Raw genomic sequence first — 16995 nt, forward strand, 5'->3', positions numbered from 1 at the left:
AGAGCTAATAAAAATCACAGATGTTACACCTTTTTCTTCTCTTCTGTGATCTCATTTTAGTAATTACCAGTTATTCCTACATATCTTAAGAGACTCAGTTGTAAATAACAAACACAGGAACACAGTGCTGGAATACACCAGCACACATACAGGGAGTCAGAACTCAGGAAAGTGAGTTTACGAATTGTGTTTACACATTTTTAATATAGTCTAATGATTAAATCAAAAAGGAAAATAGTAAGGGTATTTGCCCTTATCTTAATTAGCAAGGCTGTTTATGCAGGCTGAAAGGTAAGCATGTGTTTGTTTCTCCATCTCATTTTTATGCATTACAACCGAAGAGCATTGCATTATTTCAAGTCCTGAAATCTAAGAAGCCTCCAAACAATTTTTGCAGAAATGATACTTAAAAATTTCACATCTGATCCATCCAAGCAAGACCTATTTTATCCAGAAAGAATAAGATCTCACTTACCAGAAAGATTCAAAAGCAAAATAAACACAATTCCCTTCCCAAACTTCTATCAATATATATTTCCCCCCTAAAATTTCTATTAGTAAATCTCATCACTACAAGTTCAATTATATCATAAAGTGACTTTTTGCCTTAATTCTTCCAAACAAGAATGTATGAGGTCATTGGATTGATATCTTCACTGCAGGATCTAAAGTATGATTGAAAACCAACCAACAAAACACAACCTCCAAAACTGACAACACCTAAAAAGGCTGATCACAGTAGGTGCTTCACCCCAGACAGATGGAAGGTGTTCAAGAACTGTAAAAATGATTCCCTTCCATTACTTCCCTCTCTCTCAGAAGTATTTGCTGTTCCCAGTATCACCAGCTCTACCAGACTATGTGAAAGGGCACGTAACAACAGGTATTTCTCCTGTCTACGTGCTATCTGCAATACTCAGAAATATTGCAGTACTATAAGTTACTTTCCTAAATTATTTAAACAACTGCTGCTATTTCTACAACGCAGGACATCCTGCCAGAGTTTTCTGAAGCCTGAAGATGATGTCCACAGGACACAGGCAAGTTTTTAGGTTTAAAAAAAAAAAAAAAAAAAAAAAAAGAAAGAAAACATCTCCCTGCAGGGCAGGGACCTTCTGCACAGGAATGGAGCAGGTCACCAGGGTCAGCAGCACCGCCACGGATAGACCTGACAAAGTCCACCTGCCACAGCAACGAGCAATAAGCTAACAAAAATTACATCAGACAGCAGACCTCCAAGTGTTTATAGCCCATGACTCAACTTTCCCTCCTGTACAGTGACCTTTAGGGAGGACAGGAAAAGGAGGCGAGCATGCTGATACGTTCAATTCATACAATCCATTATCCAAAAGAGTAACTGGTATCAGAGGCTCCAAATCTACTTAAGAAGCAGAACAGCAGTGGCCTATGAAATCCCCAGAAGGCCAGAACAGAGGAAATTTGATTGTTTTCGTGCTCCTGGTTTCTTGTGAAGCATGCACAATTTTTCTCAAAAAAGTAACAACAAAGTCATAAGGTAGAAGACACAGAAGCAGTGTGCATCTTCAGATCATCAGCTCAAAGGGGATTTTTTTTAAGACCTGCTTTAATGCTCAAGTTCAGTTTTGCAGAGACAGAATACAGCTGACATTTGCCTGGACAAGACATCAGAGCTAGAGGAACCATACAGCATTGCAACCCAAAATACTCAGCATTACCCCAAAAATAGTGCCCAAATACTGTTCACTTCCTCTATCAAGTGGTAGAATACTCTGAAAACAAAAAACCAGAGCAGGGTAAGACAAAAGTGAAATTGCCTGGAAAGCCTGAAGGGCACAACGCTTGGATCCTTTTTCTCCACTCAGGAAATTCACAGTAGAATATCACTGAAGGTAAAACTTGAGGTCCAGAAGATAAAGCTCAGCAAAGTGACCTTTTATGCATTTCAGATCCAAAAACCAGTTGGGTCACACGCATGCTCAGATAGCTGTGGGCATATGACAAACAAGCTTAAAAAAAAATAAAAAAATAGAAGTTTGTGGGCAAGCACTCCAGACAGCTGTGCTCAAGAGCTACATCCACGAGACCTATTCAGACTTTCATGTTTGATATTGTAATCTAAAGATGAGCCAGAGTTCAGTAAACAGTAAATGTGATTCTGCACAACCTTGTTATCTTTTCATCTCAACAGTTAAACCCACGTGAGGGAGTGCAAAGAGGTTACAAAATACTATCAGCACAGTTTATTAAATGGTCTTCTTGCATTTATTTTGTAGCAGGATAAAATTTAAGGTGGCAGAGACTTAAAGACCAGTAAGTCAGAGGACTAGGATGGATCCTCGAAAAATCCTTTAGACCTCCAGAGGCAAGAAGAAATTTTTCTTCAAGAAATTCTGCACTCTTATTTGGCCACTGTTTACCAAAGTGGAGCAGTTTTGCAAAATTTTAGTACCTTAACTAAGCAAAAGTGAATGGCAAAGGTGCATAGATTCTTCCCTTATTTTCCATAAACAGGACCCCAAGTAACAGATTATGGGGATTTTTCTGCTGGTTTTGCCTTTCTTCCCAATAGCCATCCACCTCTAGAGATCCATTATTCTGAGAGTTCTAGGACTTTAACACATGATCTTGGAATTCAGGTGAAATTTTGGACTTGCAGAACTCAACAGCACCACTCCTGATTTCAAAACTGAAGGATTTCACATTTATCTGTGGTGTTTCACCTCCCCAACTTCCCCAATCCTTTTGGATCATTATATTCTGGTTTTGGAATTTAGCTCCTTATCCTTCTCACATCTCACCCAAAGAGATTTTGCTATCCGCCTTCTGAAAGCACCTTTAGATCATTTCAATTTAGGGTTGTTATTAAAAATTCAAGAAAAAAAACCAAGCTATTGTCCCATCTTCTCACTTAGAAAGAAGAGAATAGAACCTGAAACTTTCAGCTCTTGCAAAAATGGGAGGGCAAGGGGTGGGTTTGAATTACAGAGTAACTCCACAATCTAGAAACAGTCAAATTAAACTATGCATCGAATTAATGAGTGTTTGAAGGATATTCTCATTGTTACATAATTACTTTAGCACGTAAAATTCAAGCAACCAGAAGAAAGTTAGCTACCTCAACAGCGAGGAGCCCACACGCTTCTCTTATTAGACGACAGAAATTGCAAAAAAAAAAAAACAAGAATTCTGCAGAATAAGGTAAACACAGCCAGCAGCACGTGTTGCCCAAATGGATGCAGAAATCTGTGCAGAAAGTTGTGAACATTCTAACATCCACATTTCACATAGCTTTGTCCTTCCCCACCAACTCAGTCCAGTACAGGACTGGCAGAACACCTTTGCTTTGATCCCCCAACCCAACAAGAGTTGTCTTCTCCTCCTCCATCTGGAAGCTGCAATCCTAGAAAAACATCATGAGACAAAAAAGGTGTGGGAAAGTTTTTTTGGGGGGGTCTTTTTGCTCTGTTAAGCATGACACTTGTCACGTACTCATCTCTTTGCCAACTACAAAAAAAAAAAAAAAAAATCCTGAGTGGAAGGCAAAAAAAAAAAACCACAAAAAACAAACAACCCACTCAGGCAAGCAATTTTTTCCATAAATGATAAGCAAAACAACTATAGTCAAACAAAGTTGAAGGCTATCAGCAAGAAAATAGAGGTCTAGGCCCAGTTCTTTCTATTGCCTGAGAAATGAAGGCAGAAAACAGTATCTTAATGCTCTTCCCTGCTGTTTCACGCTGCTTTCTTACTGTACTTCTGCAGCACTGGGAATAAAGACAAAAGAAGCACCAAAGAACAAAGCCTGAATCTCATTCTGGCAAAAACAGGGAGGGGGAACAAAGGACAGAGTGGAAGTGGAATGGACTACTTATAGCAATTATTGTCAAACATTTTTGCACTTCCTTCCTTAATGTAGCTCCTTTTGTACACAAAGGCCGCCAAATAGTTCTGAGAGGTTCCCTTTGTAAAACCAGGAGAAAGGAAAACTGTAATAAGACTATGCAATGAAGATAAATTTTCCCAATAATGCAAGCTACAGGAAACACATGGAGGTCGAATAAAACTATTATTTGCCTTTTCGAACACTATTTTCTTCAGCTGCTAAATAAAAACATTATGAAGCCATTTTACACAGTAAAATTTAACCTTCTATTAACCTTCCATATTAAGTAAACAAACCTTTCTAGCCAATAAGCATCATTGTGAACTCTCCGAGATGATAAGCAATACCTTAATTACATTCATTTACATGACTTTGAAATTGTTCCAGACCAAAGTCAACAACTACAAGGTCAAAGAGTATGGAAATCTAAAATAAGGAGAAATCCATAGTCGGCCAGTTCACAAGGCTTGTGCAGCATCCTTTCTAAGCCAGTCTGCAAAGGGTCACAGATCCCAACCAAGTACTTGCTTTCCATCAATTAGATTAAAAAAAGCAAATCCTCTAAAACACCAAAGACCAAGACCAAGTCTATCCCTTGTTTTTGGTTTTTTTTTTGTTTGTTTCTTTTTTTTTTCTTTTTAACTATTCCAAGTTGAAAGCAACAGACACCTCAGAATTGTTTTTAATGCCCAATGGCCAATTGAGCTGCATGAATACCTTACGCAAATGTTTTATAATATTCTAAGCGACAGTCACAACATGAAATATACTTTTAAAAAATACATCCACACCGCTGAGAACTAGCAAATATTAGGGTACAGTGCCTTTATACTTGGGAATGCTAAACTGAGGAGTTTAGAACTTTTAGAATACTACTAGAAAACCTTCACTGTTTCATCCATGCTACACTTAGAGCTAAGCTAATAATGCTCAAACAGCAATTACCAGAAACTTTTAACAATGACTCTTGCAAGAGACTTCATAAAGTATGACATGCCCTGAAACAGCAGGAAAGCAGACAGTCCATCCATTCCTCAGATATTAGATAATGGCTCAGATATGATCAATAGCAATCAAATTAGCCAAAATGGAGCACACATGCACGCTGCACTGATGGATCATTCTGAGATTACATTTTGTGTATTATAAGCATGAAATTATTACAAGTATACATATACAAAGATCTGAAGTACAGCTTCTGGATTTAGGCAGTCCCATATCAATACAACTGCAGCTGACAACATTTTCTTAGTATTAAATTAGATAAATCTCCCTGCACCCTACTTTACTAGCCAAGCACTTTTTATACAACTCTCAAGCCAACAACCTTCTGCAATTTAAGTATGATTTAGTGCAAGAGAAGCAATGAGTATTATAAAATTTATGCTTGTTCACCTTCTCTCCCCACAGAGAAGGGCAAGACGTTTTTTCATGTAAATATGTATTAGATCCAAATCATTTAAATAGATATTATTCCATAGAGAACATGATGCTGCATATGCCCATTTCAGCTGCATGTTACTAAATAAACTGCAAGATAATGATGTTGCCTTGCTCATCCTAAAGGACACTGAAAATATTTCTAGGCATTTCAAACAGAAGTAAAAAGAAGAGACTTTCACAAGAAGAAAGGAAAACTAGGGTGGCTATTACAGAGCTTCCTAAAGTGAAGACAAGTTACTGGCAAATTAAGAAATCTCTTTAGGAGTAGGTCACAGCTGCCACAGAAAAAACACAGCTCAGGTACATGGAACCTTTACAATATGAATAGCAAATCATTGCTATCATCCAATTTCATTTTCTTTTAAATGGAGAAGGGCAAGACAATCATGTTTGCAAGGAGAAAAACCACAAAACTTTAGACAGGTGACTAATTCTAAAAGTTAATGCAGAAATGCTAAATGCAAGGTGCCAAATGCTAATTCGTCTCTAATATGTCTCGGTTATATTTAGCTACAAGTGTCACTGCTTGAATGGAAAAGAGACAGAACAGTTCAAACCTAAACAGTGTCTTAAAAATGAGAGCTTTATGCATGACTTTCAGGTGAATGCATGTATCTCCCTGCTTTTCACAAAATGCACCGGTAGTTAATCAGCGTGTCACACAAAATGCTATTTAAGTTAACAATGTATTTCTAAATCATATACATATTTAAAGTGAGGGAGACTGTTATCTGACTTGAAGCTATCACATGCCATTTGGGCCACAGTCAGTTATCTTACAATACAGTCTGACCTCTACTTGATTTTAAAATAGGATAATCACCTTCAACTGTGTATGAACCTTGAACATTATCAAAAACAGTTTTATTGCATCAACGATTTATTAATAGTCTTATATTAATAGTAATGTAACTTTGACTTTACAAAGTCATAAAGATGACAAGAAACACAGTCAAGACTTATTGTGCTACCTATCTTATTTTAGGCTTCTAAGGCAACCTCATGACACAATCAGAAAAACCATCCTGAAAGTGAGAGCTACAAAGGAAAAACAACGGAATACGCGCGCATCGTCCCACTTCAACAGCAGAGCAGGAAGGATGCAGACATGATGAGTTCAGACAAATGCTGCAACCTTTCAATACCAAAACTGTGCTGGGCACTGGAGAAGGGCTCGTGCTGAGCCAGGTAACCTCTGGACAGCACACGAGCAGCGGGAAGAGGCGTGAGCCTTACGAGGGAACGCGCTAAGCCCAATTCCCTTTCCAAGCAAAGCGCTGCGGAACGCCCAAAGCCTACAGGCTCTCACATCCAAAACAAACCTGAGGAAGGAGGAAACGTTCCTCCCAGAGTGCTTCTGGCTCCCAACACTCACCGTGGCACCCCTGCCATGCTGCTGCTTTTAGAGCTGCTGGCCCCATTGCACCACAGTTTAAACAAAGAGCGGCTAAGGAAGCACGATATTCCACAACTGGCATTTACAGCACCGGCCTTGGACTCCTAATCTTTACCAGACGGGCACACAAATCAATCTATCAGCTCATAAAGGTATGCTTTTTAACCTCCAAAACAGATGGGATTGGCCAGAAACGTTTGGCATGCCAAACTGCTAATCACGGCTGCCCTTTGCACAAAATAACCCACTTAAGTTGAGGCATGGTTGCACTGTAGCAGACATTAGTCTGTGGGAAACCCATTTAACTGTCACATACTCCCGCCACTCTTGCTCTCCCTTAATTAAGCCTAATGCCTTATGCTTTGACCTTTTGTTCTAGCCTATTAACCCTATCTAGTACAAGTTCAAAGACGTTAAACCTAAAAGTTTGCTTTTAATATTAAATGCCGAGCTACGGATAGAGTGAGGGATGCTTCTCTACCCTTGCATGTTACCAACTCCTGTGCTAGACCCCAAAGACAAAACGTGCTCAAACACTAATCAAGTTAACAACAACAACAAAAAAGTGGAGTTTCTTCCAGTGGCATAGCCTACTTTTTACTCTTCAGAGAAGAGAGGAGGGTGAGGAAAAAAAAAAAAAAAGTTAAACTTCTGCTAGCAACTTCATATCCTCAGGCTTTTGGGTTTTTATCCAACAAGAAAAGCACATGCTATCAGCCAAGATCATACTGCACTCATTTGCTGTTCTCTGAAACCCATCATTAAAAATAAGACATAATTGGTTTACAGTGACCAATTTCTCCTCAATTAAAGGCTGCCTCTGCCAACCCTCCTCACACTGAGTCACCATCTTGTTCTTTTGAAAAGATAGTTACACTTACTATTAGTCTGTAATTTTCATGTGCATCTCCAGGTGAGCTGCACCCTTTGAAGTTTCCCAGACTCACACGGACTTAAACAAAGACATAACTTATTCATTCCAGCTACGCACTTTCCCTTTTATGCAAGCTCAACTAAAGCATGGCTGCCTTCTGCTCCACTATCCCTTAATTTACAAAGGTTACACAGCACCAGCAAGACCAGCAGATATGTTTCTAAAGCAGTACTCCACTGGAGAAAGTCTCCCCTAAGGGTCCAGAACTCTGACTTACAACAAGAACTCTAATTCCAGTGACAAGAACAAACCTCTGATTAAGGCACTAGAAGACACTACTGCTCTCCACAATAAAGCTATTTTTGTATGCATGCAAGCTTGGTATACCTACAGAGGAATTCCACAATTAGTGCTCATAACTAGGAAACAAACCTACTCCCCACTCTAAAAAAGCAACGACTGGCCATAACTGCTTTAAAATATAGGTTAGAAACAGAATGCAAACTGTGTGGGGGTTACCAGCCATGTATACACCAACAAATGTGTTCTCCAATCTTTAGTTTAACCACCTAACAAGCTGAAACCCTTGGTGCAACATCCTTCTTTACAGCTTGTGCTTCTGCAACTAAATAGAACTCCTTTTAAAAAGAGGAAACAATCTTGAGCCAAAGCTCTGAATTACTTTAACTGTTTTTGAAGATGTGAAAGATTTCAAAAGGCTTGTTGCCACAAAAGCCACTGTCTACTAAGTTCTATTAAAGCTGTATAAGAGACCATCTGCTGCTGATCACAACAATTCTCCAGTTTTAAATTGCTAATTAATTAATTATGTTTTAATTCCAAAGTGCCTGTCTCACTGATTCGGAGACCAGCAAGTAATACCATTAACTTTTCTGTAAATACAATTGCTCAGCCAACTGTAAGACGCCCTACAGAAGCATTCAACTTTTTTTGAAAAGTCAAATAGAAAAAAATATTGTGGGGAAAAAATGGATCTCCAGTATCAATTTCTGGTTATTTGCAAAGCACTGAATTCCGGTTAAATCCAAATCCCTACAATTTAAAAAGCGCATATATCTTCTAATGACTTCACTTGGCTATACTTTATTGTGTTGGAGATGCTCAAACAGCACTACACAGACCAATGGTACATTTGAGTAAAGTGAAGCAACACATGGATTTATTTAAAATAAAGAGAAAAATACATCCTTGAATCTGCAGTCTGCATCATTACAATGGATATGAGAAGCTCTGCAGGCTGGGATTTGGTACGACTGCCTCCAGCTTCTAGACCTTCCCTACTAATGCTCACAAAAGTTGCCACTGGAGGCAATGCAAATGAGTCCTAAGAGAGACCAGAAACAAAACAACAACTGCTTGTCGACCATTACATGCCCAAATTGTATTCTTTATGCTCATCAGCATTCTCAAGTTCTTAGGCATGCATGTAGGCCCACCGAGGACAGTGGGGCTACTCAAGTGAATAAAATGACTCACAAACCACAGTGTATATACACAAGCAATCACTGGACAACACCAGGGGAATTATTCCCTGGGATCAGAGCAAAATAGGATTTAGGAAATGGGAACCAAGGGAGCAGATCTGAACAAAATGACAGTGATGCTAAATGTCTACAAGCCATTGCAACGTAATATATCTAATAATGATTTTACTGCGATGGTCCCTTGTCACACAAGCTCAATTTGGATCTGTTTTATTTAAAAAATAAGCGAGATGGTAACACAGTAAGCGTTATTTAATCTTCTCTTTCACTCTGAAATGACATGTAAATCAAGTTCTTCACTATGTAGCTACCTCCCAAATAAGTGGGATAAATCTTCAGAACTTAACAGCCAATTACACACAAAAAGTTCAGGCGCTACAAAAAATACTTATTTTTACTTTAATCAGCACACATATTAAAAAAAACCCAACCCTTACAGTAAAAAGAAAGAGGATTAACTTGAACATTTATCACTTCAAAACATATTATAATCCTAAAAGGCTTATACATGGCACACAGTTGTCTGACAGCTTTGGCAAGACAAAGAACAAACCCCAAACCAAAGAGACAAGGTAAACAACCCAAACAAATTATTTACCTTGAATGTGGTTCCATTAGGAAAGCTCTTCCTTCAGGAGTCCAAGGATGCATTAATTTTCTTCCTCAAAAATTTCATGCTTGATCTGAAAAGAACAGCAGAAATCCCCCTATGAAATCCTGCAAATCATTCTTTTGCTACCTAATATGCCCTGGTCTGCTTTCTTACTGTTGGTGTACCAGAAAGCAATGCTTTATTTTGGTTAGCACAAACTGCAAGGAACATTTTTAGATCAGAAAAAAAAATGTAGTTCCAAACTTCAGAAATCAAAAATCTTCCAGATAGAACCATGAGTAGAAACAACTCATGTTGTCTAGACTTGTACTAAGAGACATTTTTCTGCAAGAACAAAATCTACATTCAACTCTATGCCAGAGTCCTCTCTTCCTTCCTTTCATTCAAAAAACAGCTGTGACATGAAAGCCCTCCTTCCTATGTAGTGGTTACTGCTTAACAATTCAAACTTGCACCCAGGAACATCAAAATCAGTTGTTCAAGAGCCTCTATTAATTTACATATGCATAAGGAAAAGACAAGAGTATACTAAAACAGGTGAGTGTAATGCTAAATGCAACAAAATTCGTTTGATAAAAAAATAAACCAGTAGAAGCTGTAATATTTAGGAATAGTATATAACACTATTTTATTTTCGGTTAGAAAATATTATCCATTTTACAATCACAACCGTAATACTTCTCAGTATTTGTCTATTTTTCTTAAGTGAAATTTAGCTAATTACAGCTAGCCCAGACCATTCCTATTTCCACTGTTTCAGCCTTGCTGTTGAAAGCCACACTATATAAGGTCTTCGAGTTACCTACCACCCAAGCATCGAGCTTCATAGTCAACTTTAAATACAATAAAATACACTTGAAAACACGAAAACCAAAATATTTGCTCCACCACTTAGCTGAACTTTCCCCTCCCTCTTTCTGCTTGGCATTGGGAGAGTTCCTCTCCTTATTTCACCACCTTTCACCTCTGCCCCAAAAAAAAAAAAAAACAAAAAAAAACAAAAAAAAAACACCATACAAAAGCTTTTTAAACACAGAACTCCTGTAGCACTGAGGACCCCACAGGTGGGTAGAGGATGGAGAGGGAAGAGTGGGGAAGTGTTTCTGGGGGCACATCTGAGCATTTCTCCCTCCACAAAACCACTGGGGTCCAAGCCAGATTAGAGAAAACATCAACTCTGACCACTGCAATTGCTTGCTAACGGGAAAAAAAAGATACAGGTGTTGATGCACGAGTCATCATCCAAAAAAACCCCACCTATTCAAAGCTTTCAGGTACAGCAGCATGCTGAAATAACATGAAATAACATGAAATAACATGAAATAACATGAAATAACATGAAATAACATGAAATAACATGAAATAACATGAAATAACATGAAATAACAGCAGCATGCTGGACTACTGCCAACACCAAGATCCAGCAAAAGACGCCCCACAATAGAGCAAATTAAGCTGAAAATTAAGTAAATACCCTGGAATACTACATGAAGATACTATTTTAAATCCTTCCTCCACAAACATCACAAAATGAAAAGGTAAATTGCACCACAGGAGGGGCGCAATCATCAAAATTTGTATTCAGTGAGGGGGGGGACAAAAATATCTACCATCACAGTAAAAATGAACAGAGAAATGACAGGTACAGTGGCAAAGGTGCTAATAAACACAGTTCAAAGCTTCTCAACTCCATTTTACTGAAAAAGTAAATAAGCTGAAGGTGGAATCTTTTGTGAGCAATGGGGACAAGAGGTCCCAAAGAGCAGAAGATAGAAGAAGAACTATTTAAAAACCATATTCATCTTTTCATGTTGCCTGAATCTGAGAAAAACAGTTAATCCCAGTATTATTGCACTATACTATAGATATAGACAAAATGTTTTTCACCATTGACAAGTGGGTGAATTGAATCATTCCTACGTCCAAGAGAAGAGAGATTCCTACACAGGAGGGAAAAACACAAAATAAGGTGCAAAACCCCACTCCATACATTACTGCTGTCAAGGTTCAACATATAGATGGGATTTCCTTTAGGTCAGCATTCAACAGGCTTTTTTGCCTTGTTCCAAGTGACTTCAAAAGTGAACAGACAACAACATAATTTGTAATTTCAGGGAAAAAGTCCATATTCCTTCCACACGTTTTAAAAATTGAGGTGAAAAAAATACTAACTTTTTTAGAATAATATTTTATTCCCCAACACTTTGCAGCTGAACCACTTGGCTTTACACACCTTAAGAGTTTTTTGAAATGGTGATTTGTGTTCTTTTATGGACTACCAAATGCAGGATAGGTGACAACATGAACATCACCACCAAGGCCCTCTCCTGGGGCAAGAATCATCATTTCTCTCTACATCTGAGGCAAACCCTGGTTTTGACATCACTGAAAAGGCTTTTTCAGTTCACTTTCCCTCTCTCTTTTCCTAGTGGGACAGGGCACAGAGAAGCAGCAGAAAGCAGGCAGCTATGAATCTGCTACAAAAAAAAAAAAAAAAAAAAATCTGAACAACAATTCCAACCCTAGGACCAAAATACTGTTCATCTGTGAGCAAGACTTACTGCTTGGATATGTTTCAACACAGAACTTCATGGACTATTTTTGGGGGGGGCAAATTAAATACTCCCTTATTTGTTTTCAAATAATAGTTTCATCCAAGACTGGAACACATTTTACATCTAGCACCTGATCTCTTCACAACAACACCCTCACAACTTCCTTTTTTATATGCATAAAGAAGAGGAGGATCATCCCCTCAGAAGTCTTTCCCAACACCCAGTTTCTTTCCTGGTCTTAGAAACCAGTGACTAAAACAGAAGATCTGTAGCTTCTGCTTTTCATCTGCTTTTGTCTACAAGCAAAATTGGTTTTCCTCTGCTGAAGGCAATGGTATTTAGAAATAAGTGGTATGAAAACAAAATTTCACTCAAGACAGGCAATTAAACAAGAGCAATGAGCTCCAATAACAATTTAAGTATGAGAAGACTATGCCAGGAGGGTTTGACCCAAGCTAGGGTGTCTAGCAACTGCTTCTTCCCCTTTCTACACATTAATATTTATTTACATGAGTTTTAGTTTCTATTCTCCTTCTGCAACCATCAAGCCAAGTGACCTGCAGCAGACAGCCAAATAAATTACCAAATTAATTCTTTCAAAAGTGCTAAATAGGTCTGCTAGCATTTCCAAGTATTTGAAATAAATAATCCAGAAACCCTAAAGAGCAGGCATTCCTCTTTACCAAAAGAGTCCCTCTGCACACTTTTCCCAAGGAATATCTTCCCACTGGGAAACACGTGAGCTTTCATGTGGCCCCAGATGTTCACCCAGAAGTACTTGGCTACCAACCCTTGGATGCTGTTTTACAATTCAGTGTTTTCCAATGCAACTGGTGAATCTCCAACACCAAAAAGTCCTAAAGCAATGCCACAACCCTCTTAAACACTTTTCCCCTCAGCTGTCCCCCTGTTTGCTGCAGGCAGGCCAGCACAGCTCAGAGTTACTGTTCTTATCGTTCTGGCCTGGTGGCAGGAAGAAAGAGCAAACCACAAATGCTGTTACCATTAACCTTTCTGCCTTTAGTTCAAGACTGTTTAGACAGACTGTCAAAATTTATGCTTTCTGTCTTTTTTTATATATCTATGCATATTCTTTCACACCTTCTCCCCTTGTTCAGGCTTCTTTCCCTACCTATGAACCTTTTCTGCCTTTGTCACTGCCTGCCCTCCTGAGCAGCAACTATTTATACTAAAAAAATTGCACTTCTTTTCCCAAAAGTGTATTTCTCCTTTCTAATCCATAGGATAGCTATCCTATTAACCCTGCCTCCTGCCCATCACTCAGCACGTGGGAAATGAGCCCCCAAACCTGGCACCCAGCTGGGAATCTCACATTCTCTTATGGATCCACTCCCTGCACATTCACACACAGGAAAACCAAACACAACCAGCAAGACTTTTGGAGTTTGAGGTACAGGCAAGCCCTGAAGAGCTACTCTAAAATGGCAATTCCTAAAAAAATCTTATGATCTTCGTGTCTTCTCTGATAGCTCTTGCTATCAGAGGTGCTCAGCACAGCCCTAGAGCAGGACAGCTGAGTGGGGGAAATGCAACTCCCTGGCTTTGCCTTGGGCAAGTTTACACATGTGCTGGGCACAAGGCAAAACAGGGTTTATCTTTTATCACAGTCATGGCCCGCACTGTCACTGGTAAAATGAACAGTGTTCTCACTGCTAATGAAAATAAAGCTGGCATTATATAATCCTTTTTGCCCATGTTCAAAGCCCGAAAAATAGTTAGCTCTCAAGAGTCAAAATAAGCTTTAAGCAAGCAAGACTTTGTCAATTCTTCCAAGCAAATCCTGCAATAAGCAAAACAACAGGAAAATACGAGCACCGTAAAGTTAATTCATGTTTGAGTTCTACCACCTTTAGTGAACCACTTAAAAATTTTCTTGATGCCTTTTACAGAAGAAATTTACCCCAAACACAACTATCAAACACTGCAGATGATACAGCCAGTGATTAGATCACCCTTTTAAGCTTACAATATAAAAACATTATTTACTTTTACTTCTTTATCAACACAGTTTTTACGACTCCAATAAATTTGGATTAGCACATCTTTCACTTGAGGAAAAGAAACAAATATGGGGAGCAGAGAAGAAGCGCGTGTTTTCATCTGCAATCTTCTGCCAAAAGACTAAAAGAGGGAAAAAAAACCCCAAAAACCTCAAGCCAGCATTATTTGGTATTTGATTGCACGTTGTGTTCTGTGCATGCACGGCCTACAAACACCTGAAAGCCACTGATGGCTCTCACTCATGTCAGATTTCACCAAAAGGTGCACTCACTGCTCCTTACCTCTCCCACCGCACTCACAGAGCACAAACATCCTCACATCTGCATTTCACTCATGACTAACTCGCTGTCTTCCTCTGGAGTCCATCTCGACTCTATCTCAGGAGACCAAAAAGTCAAACTTCTCGACCACAAGTCTGGGAAGGCAGCTGCTTCAGACAGCAAAAACCCCAAAGCTGCCTGAACACTGTTCTCCACGAGAACTTTTGCCTTCCAAGATGTTAGCTGGTAATCCCCATGCAGTAGAATTACTCAGATGCCATTAAATCCGCAAGATATCCTCAGCTCAGAGAACTTTTGTCATCTGGCATCTTAATGTGTCACTCTCTCCGGTGTTCAGTCAGCCCTAGAAGCAGCAAATTGCATTTGTGTATTAAAGAAAATGTTTCCTACCCGCTCAGGAATACACCGCCCCCTTTCCACAAGTGACTGCTTCCTCCCCACAGCTCCTCGCAGACTGGATTCGCACTCTTTGTTAAATAAAGCTTTACGGTATCTCTGAACATTTATAGTGCCATGACTCAGTTAAATTCTAATCAGCCTGTGAGCCGTCTGACACTGCAGCAGGTCCCCTCAAAATAAAACAAGGAATAATATAGTCTCCAGACTCCGGAGAGACGAGGCAAAAGAGGACAACTTCCACTTCAAGCCTTCTTAACAACAACATAATCCCAAAGCCAGAAACCCCACTGGGGCTTTTTTTTTTTGTTTTTTTCCAACGCCTTCAACACGTGTCAAGCATTTTAGGCGAATCCTCCTTTAAATGAAAAGCCCAGTAAATCACCAGGAGCCAGAAGAAGAGCACAGCACAGACACAAGGCTGCCCTCCGTTCTGCCACACTTACATTTCTTTAGCTTTCACTACCTTCCAACTTAACACTTCGGAAAGAAGGGCCTCAAACAACGCGTTCCGTAGGGAGAAAAACGGAGGGTGGAAGTGGAGATTGGGGCGGCGGGGGGGGGAGCAGAAAAAAAAATTTTAAAATTCACCTTTAGAGGGCTTCGCGGACACACATACACACGCCAAAAAAAAAAAAAAAAAAAAAAAAAAAAAAAAAAAAAAAAAAAAAAGCGCCACATAACCGAAAAAGTAACCTTTAGTCTGGAAGGGAAACAGCGGCGTCCCCGAGGAGCGCGGGGCGATGAGAAGGCATCTTTGGGGGCGCAGGGAGCCGGCGCTGGCCGAGGGCCCGCAGGTGGCGGCGGGCGGCAGCGCCAGGGCCGGAGCGGCGAGGAGCCGAGGAGCCGTGGCCTTGGCCGCAGCCCCGGCAGCGAGGCCGGCCTCCAGCAGCGCCGCGGCCGGCCCCGGCATCGCCCGCACCGGGAGGGGTCCCCGCGAAACACGGGGGGATCCGAGCCTACGGCCGGCGCTCGGCGGAACGCTGGCGGCTCTCCGGAGGGCCGGACTAGTAACTTTTCCTCGCCGGCGGCTCTCCCAAACCCACCGCGGCCCGGCAAACTTTCCGCCCGCGCCGGGGGCTTGCGGCGGGGCCAGCGCCGGGCTCAGCCCGGCATTGTTCCCCGGCGGTGGCGGTGCCGCCGCCCGGCAGCGCGGCCCCGGCCCGCCCCGCTCGGCCATTTCCCCGGCGGAACAGCGCCGCACTCACCCCGCAGCCGCCGCGGCTCCTCACACGGGCTGCCGCTGCCCGAAGCCCCGCAGCCGCCGCCGAGCTCCGGGGAAGCGGCGGCCGAGAGGCGAGGCGGCCGGAGGACGGCACGGGGCCGGACAGGGCAGGACGCGCCGCCTCCCGCCACCCCCGAGTCCCCCCGCCCCGCGCATCCCCGCGCATCCCCGCGGCACATACAGGGCGAGCCCGGCTCCGCTGCGCTGCTCCCCGCGGCTCGGGGCTCTGCTGCAATGCCTGCGAGGCTGACTTTCAAAGGCTAACCCGCAGCCGCGATCCTCCCTCTCCGCCTTCCACCTCGCCCGCCGCGGCGCGGCCCGGCCCCTCCCCGCGCCGCGCCATTCATCTCTCCAGCCAACTTTCTTAACCCTTTGCTGGCCTCCCGGCAGCAGGCGGCGCGGGATGCGGCCGCTCGGGGACGCGCAGGGCAGGGTCCGCGCATCCCATCGCCTCCCGCCCTCCCGGATTAATCCGGAGAGCCCCCGGGAAACAAACTTACGAGCGACAGGACCCGTATCTAAGGAAAACGGCAACGGCTTAAAAATAACACTTTTTTGTTGCTGTTTTATTTTTCCTTTTTTTTTTTTTTTTCCTCCTTCGGCCGCTTTGGAATACTTGGCGGGGGAGGGCGCTTCTAGTGTTACCAATACTTGTCGGTTTAGAGAGCTTATGTTTTCAGCCTTTCCTCCGAGAAAAAAAAAAAAAAAAAAAAAAAAAAAAAAAAAAAAAAAAAAAAAAAAAAAAAAAAAAAAGCCAAGCGCTAGAAACTTCAATATTACAACATTATCATTATTATTATTATTATTGTTATTGTTGTTG

General features: G+C 41.3%; 1 protein-coding gene across 2 annotated transcripts in view; it reads right to left on the bottom strand.

Annotated features, from left to right (window-relative positions):
• Nucleotides 1-16482, bottom strand: part of NRIP1 (nuclear receptor interacting protein 1) — a 73340-nt gene extending 56858 nt beyond the window's left edge. For both annotated transcript variants that reach the window (XM_066340668.1, XM_066340667.1), the window contains exons 1-2: nucleotides 16357-16482; nucleotides 9682-9766 (exon numbers count right to left, since the gene is read on the bottom strand). The gene's annotated coding sequence lies outside the window, so the exon portion shown is untranslated. The remainder of the gene's footprint in view (nucleotides 1-9681; nucleotides 9767-16356) is intronic.
• Nucleotides 16483-16995: the final 513 nt, after the last annotated feature.

This window comes from Sylvia atricapilla, chromosome 2 (assembly GCF_009819655.1).
Source record: "Sylvia atricapilla isolate bSylAtr1 chromosome 2, bSylAtr1.pri, whole genome shotgun sequence".
In the NCBI taxonomy this organism is placed as follows: Eukaryota; Metazoa; Chordata; class Aves; order Passeriformes; family Sylviidae; genus Sylvia; species Sylvia atricapilla.